Here is a 5,357-nt window from a genome sequence, read left to right as displayed (position 1 = left end):
GAGACATAAATTAGAAGATAATGAGGAAAATGTTTCATATTCAGTACTCGCATATTAGCGTCACAGAGTGCATATTTATTTGTTCATATAAATTTTCTGATCTATGGCACAGATTGGTTTGAGGGTAACCAGGCATAATGCAGCTTTGCTTGTACCAGGCTATCAGTAGCAGCCAATTTTCAGACGTTAATTCCTCTCTTCCATAGGAATCTTAGAACCTCCATCTTTAGCTCTTACAATATTCATACTTAAGTGGGATATCCCTGCTCAAGTCTTCTGACCTTGAACTAATCACTTCCACTTTCTAAGCTTGACTTTCCTATTTTAAAAAATGAATCTTGAAATGTTGGAGCTACAAGAGACCTTAGAATACATAATATAGAATGTGAGCATAGAGAAGAGACCCTAAGAATACCTTTCAGAGAATTTTAGTACAATGATCTTATTTTATAATTGATGAAACTGTCACTCAGAGAGGGTAAAAGACTTACTCAAATCACACAGTAAATCAACAGCAGATCCCCATAGAAAAGTTAATTACCTTTTAGCATCAAATTTTTTGTTCTTTCTAAGGTATCAGTATGGCCCCCCAGAGCCTTCACACACCATTAACTATTCAAACTCTCTGATGTCAAACAAAATATTAGACTCACCTCTGTCCCTTTTAATTCATCATCTAAGAGAGAGAAAAAGAAGATTCCCAAGAATTAATTGGTCTACGTATCAGAAACACATTCTCCTAATATTAGTAAACATTAACATGAATTAAGTTTTTCTTCCTTCCTAATTTCATCCTGGACAGGACTAACTAGGGTCAGGAAATGGATACACATGTTAGTATGGCCTTCATTAATGGTGCTGAGGGTTGATACTCACAAGGGAGAAGGGTTGAACTTGGTTGTTCTAATACTTCCACTAAACCAGCTCATAGTCCAGAGGAAGTAGAATCATAAAGTGTGAGAACTGGAGGGATGCTAGAATATGAAATAGAAAATGTCAGAGCTAAAAGGGCACTTGGAATGCAGAACGTTGGAACCTGACCTTAGAATATAGATTTAGACATCTAAAAATATAGGTTTAAAAAGATATACACAGGATAGGAGCAGCTAGGTGGCTCAGTGGATAGAACTCTGACCTTGGAGTCAGGAGGACCTGAGTTCAAATCTGGCTTCAGACATTTGACACTTACTAGCTGTGTGACCCTGGGCAAGTCACTTAACCCTGATTGCCTCACCAAAAAACAAACAAAAAAAAGATATACACAGGATGCAAGCAAGCCCAGGTAATAGAGGATGGTTATAAAGTATAGGACAGACCTGTAAGAACAGTATTGGGAATACTAAGGATTTCAACAAGCTGAATTTAATAGGGAAAACAAAAAAGCTTTTGTCTGTGTCTTTGTTCTCCAAGCTATTTTATTTAAAAAAAAGAAGGATCAAATAAATCAATCACTCAGTCAACTAGCATTATTAAGTGCCCATGTCGTGCCAGCTGGTGTCTCAGGGAACAGAGTGTTAGGTCCGGAATCAGGAAGACCTGAATTCAAATCCAGTCTCAGACAGTTCGTAGCTGTGTGATCTTGGGCAAGTTACTCATTCTCGCTTTGCCTTACAAAAGGGTCCACTGGAGGAGGAAATGGCAAATCACTTCAGTATCTTTGTCAAGAAAACCTTATGGATAGCTATGATCCATTGAGTCATGAAGAGTCAGATATGACTGAATGAGTGAACAACAGCAATGTGTGCCAGGCTCTGCACTAAGCCTGGGGAGACAAAAATATAGAAGACAATCCCTGGTCCCAAGGCACTCACAATGTGGTGGAAAAGACAGCATGTAAATCACTATGAACAAACAAGATAGATTCAGGATAAACTGGAAATAATCATCAGAAGGAAGGGAATGAGATTAAGAATAGAGTGAGTAATGGCTCAGAGTAAATGGAGAAACTAATGTATAACAACAGTGAAAACAGAGAAGCTCAGCTCTCATGTTGCTTTTATTTTCTCAGACTAAGAGAATGATTTGTAGATTATAAAGGACAGGACCAAAATCATTAATAGGAAGTTGATAAGCAAAATAACTCAGGAAATCATAAGAGATGATTTGACTTTACCTTGATGATTTCAAGACAGCCAGTGCTGGTAAAGTTCATCCTTAGGAATTAAAAGAATGTGCATTCAGTAAAATATAAGCTCTTTAAGGACAGGGACTATTTGTCATTTTTGTGTTCATGGCCCTAGTGCCTAGCAGAGTGCTTTGCACTATTAGGTGCTTGATAACCTAATGGTTCAGTTTAAGTGACCTAAGTGTAATTGCTGCACTATTCTTAATGATCTTTGAAAAACTGTACAGGATGAGACATTATGAGCCCTTCTTAACCTTCCCCCAACCCTGACTTTATAATTGGGGACTTCACTTTATATGTTGATGCTCTCTCAAATATCCTTTCTTCCTAGTACATCAAGCTATTGCATTGTCATGATCTGAACCTTCCCTCTACCCCAGCCATACACAAGAATAGCCACACTCTTGGAGTCACTGGTACCCAAAGTATTCTGTCTCTATAATTTATGACTCTAAAAGTCTTGTATCTAACCATAACCTCATGGCTTTCCTTATCTCTGTGCCTCATCCTTCCAAACCTATTTTCCATTCTCACCATAACCTCTAATCACTCTACTCCTCTCTGCTTTCTTCGGGGACCATGCTGTTCTAGATGCACTTTCATTCATGCAAAATCTTTGGCCTCATAAGTTAAGAAGTCCAACTTTAGACTTTCACGTGCTCTTGAATCCTTGAATCCTTTGTCCTATTGATGCATATCTCTTTCCTAACCTCACATCTAAGTTATTGTCACCTTCTGCCTTCTCCCCTCCTGTTCTCATGCTGCAGAATATTGCTGGAGGAATTCATACAACTGTTCTGACTGGTTCCAATACCAAAGACCAATGCTTGTTTCTCAGAGACAGAAGGTTTTAGTGGGGGAGAAGAACTCAAGGCCTTTTGCCTTAGAACAGGTCTCTCACTGAAGGTTGTAAACAAAAGAGTCACCAGGATTTTCCTAAAACAGAGGAAAAAGAGTAGGTGGTGATATTGACAGGGCTTTTTGAATGCCTCTAAGGCCAATCAAAGAACTTCTCTTGCACTAAATAGTCAGGCAGAAAGTCTATAAGTGATTCGTAGTTTCTCCAAGACATTCCCTTTATACATCATCAAGACTCTCAGAAACAAGTTCCCAAGCGTCCTCCACATAGAGAAGTTGAATCATCCAAGTAAGTTTAAGGTGTCTGCTCATGTGCCAGAACCTCATTATACAATGAATATGAAACTTCAAAATGAAACAGAATCAAGAAGAACCCCAGATACAGGAGAAGGAGAATAGAAGAGCAGGAAAAAGTAATGTTAAATCCAGGAATCAGTTTAGAGAGACACAGAGGCTGCACAGGGAAGGGAAAAAATGGGGGGTGAGGGAGGACCACAGAGAGTGTTAGAAAGGGGAGGAAATGCTTTTTTTTGCAGAAAATTTACATATTCTTATATGGAATACTCAGGGACTCAGAGAAGCAGTTCCAACGAACATGTTAGTGTTGACTTTGCAAGAATATGAATTTGAAAAGCAATTCAACAAGAATGAAACCATCCAGTGGATGCAAGAGAACTGGAAGAAATCATTCTTGTTTTCAGCTCTGTATGCTGCCTTTATATTTGGTGGTCAGCACCTAATGAACAAACGGGTGAAGTTTGAACTGAGGAAGCCCCTTGTGCTGTGGCCCCTGGGCCTTGAAGTCCTCAGTATAGTTGGTGCTCTTCAAACTGGTGCTTATATTGTGTACATTTTGATGTCCAAAGGCCTGAAGCAATCAGTTTGTGATGAGAGTTTTTACAATGGACCTGTCAGCAAATCTGGGGCTTTTGCATTTGTATTAAGCAAAGCACCTGAACTTGGAGATACAAAATCCATTATTCTTCAAAAACAGGAACTCATCTTCCTACATTAGTATCACCATATCACTGTGCTGCTCTATTCTTGGTACTCTTATAAGGACATGGTTGCCGAAGTGGTTGGTTCATGACCATGAACTATGGAGTGCATGCAGTAATGTATTCCTACTATGTGTTGCAAGTGGTGGGGTTCCAGGTCTTATGGAAGTTCACCATGTTCATCACCTTGTCCCAAATCACACAGATGTTGATGGGTTGGATGGTTAACTATGTAGTCTCCTGGATGCAACAAAACCAGTGCCACTCTCACATTCAGAATATCATCTGGACCTCGCTCATATATCTCAGCTACTTTGTGCTCTTCTGTTATTTTTTCTTCAAGGCCTACATCAGCAAAATGAGGAAAATCAGGAAGGCTGAATAGTGTTGGAATTAAGAAGGAAACCATAGTTCAGGGTCAACAAGAAAAAAACTAGACAAAAGAAAATGGCACCAGGAATCAAAAATATGGTGCAGCTAAAAATAATAATAATTAAAAAAAAAACTTGGCAGCTTAGGTATAACTAGGTTGATCTAACCCAATAAGTTTATGATCCTTTTATGCTGAGGACTCACTGAGTTCAACTCCATCTCAAAGAACTGCTTCTGAGAGACACCATCTCTCTCATACCTGTCAACTCTAAGAGGAAAAATGAAAGAAAGAAAGAAAGAAAGAAAGAAAGAAAGAAAGAAAGAAAGAAAGAAAGAAAGAAAGAAAGAAAAAATGATGGTTATTAACAAATTTTATGAAAAAAATATTTAATAAGTGTCATATTTCCCTAAGGATAGAAGATTTTTACTCAAAACAAAACAAAGTATTTCTATATCCTTTCTAATCTTTTTCAACACTAAACTTGAGCCAACAAGAAAAAGACAAAAATGGTGGAGGTGCAGGGGGTGTGCCTATAAAACCAATGCTTTGGCAGAAATGAAAACTTTCCTTGGGAAAGGGTGGCATTTTTAGGCTAAATGCAAGTGGTATTTAGGTTTCTTTAAGTGGTCATGAGCTGCAACTTGATGAGTAAGAGAAAAGCTCAATGTTTCCCACTGCAATCTAGAAATTGTGTGCAGCCCATTGGCTAGTGAGTAAGCAAAAACCAAATGGGGTATGATACTTTGACCAGATTTTTAAAATGAGGAACAGAACATGACCGCCCAGTTCTAAATGAGAGAGAATTTGTCCAAGGGCATTTCCAATGGAAGTTCAGTGGTTTCTATTATTGCATAGGATAAAAGAGATTCATCTTTGTTCTCTTATCTGAGACTTTTAAAAAGAACCTTGGGAGAGGAAGGAAAAAGGGAGAAGAAAAAGACGAAGAAGAAAAAGATGAAGAAGAAGAAGAAGAAGAAGAAGAAGAAGAAGAAGAAGAAGAAGA

General features: G+C 38.3%; 1 pseudogene; it reads left to right on the top strand.

Moving 5' to 3' along the window:
• Positions 1-3,578: 3,578 nt before the first annotated feature.
• On the top strand, positions 3,579-4,366 carry LOC114033044 (annotated as a pseudogene).
• Positions 4,367-5,357: the final 991 nt, after the last annotated feature.

The sequence above is a fragment of the Vombatus ursinus genome, unplaced genomic scaffold, assembly GCF_900497805.2.
Source record: "Vombatus ursinus unplaced genomic scaffold, bare-nosed wombat genome assembly UNPS02006719.1, whole genome shotgun sequence".
In the NCBI taxonomy this organism is placed as follows: Eukaryota; Metazoa; Chordata; class Mammalia; order Diprotodontia; family Vombatidae; genus Vombatus; species Vombatus ursinus.
Note: the sequence above shows the minus strand (reverse complement) of the source record. Positions and strands in the feature narration are given on the sequence as shown.